The sequence below is a fragment of the Lupinus angustifolius genome, chromosome LG02, assembly GCF_001865875.1.
Source record: "Lupinus angustifolius cultivar Tanjil chromosome LG02, LupAngTanjil_v1.0, whole genome shotgun sequence".
NCBI classification, from domain to species: domain Eukaryota; kingdom Viridiplantae; phylum Streptophyta; class Magnoliopsida; order Fabales; family Fabaceae; genus Lupinus; species Lupinus angustifolius.
In genome coordinates this window covers 12,604,116-12,604,368 of record NC_032010.1, presented here as the reverse complement: position 1 = coordinate 12,604,368, position 253 = coordinate 12,604,116, and positions in this window count along the sequence as shown.

Sequence of the window (253 nt, the reverse complement as noted above, 5' to 3'; positions counted from 1 at the left end):
CACTATCGTTGGTGGGATATTCCGATTCCGATTTCGCCAGATGTAAATTGGATCGGAAAAGCACTAGTGGTACTTGTCACTTGTTGGGCAGTTCATTAGTTGCATGGCACAGTAAAAACCAAGCCTGTGTTGCTTTGTCCACTGCCGAAGCGGAATATATTGCCGCCGGTGTGTATGCGCTCAAATCCTTTGGATGAAGCAGCAACTTAAGGACTTTGGTCTTAAACTGGAAAAGATCCCCATTAAATGCGAT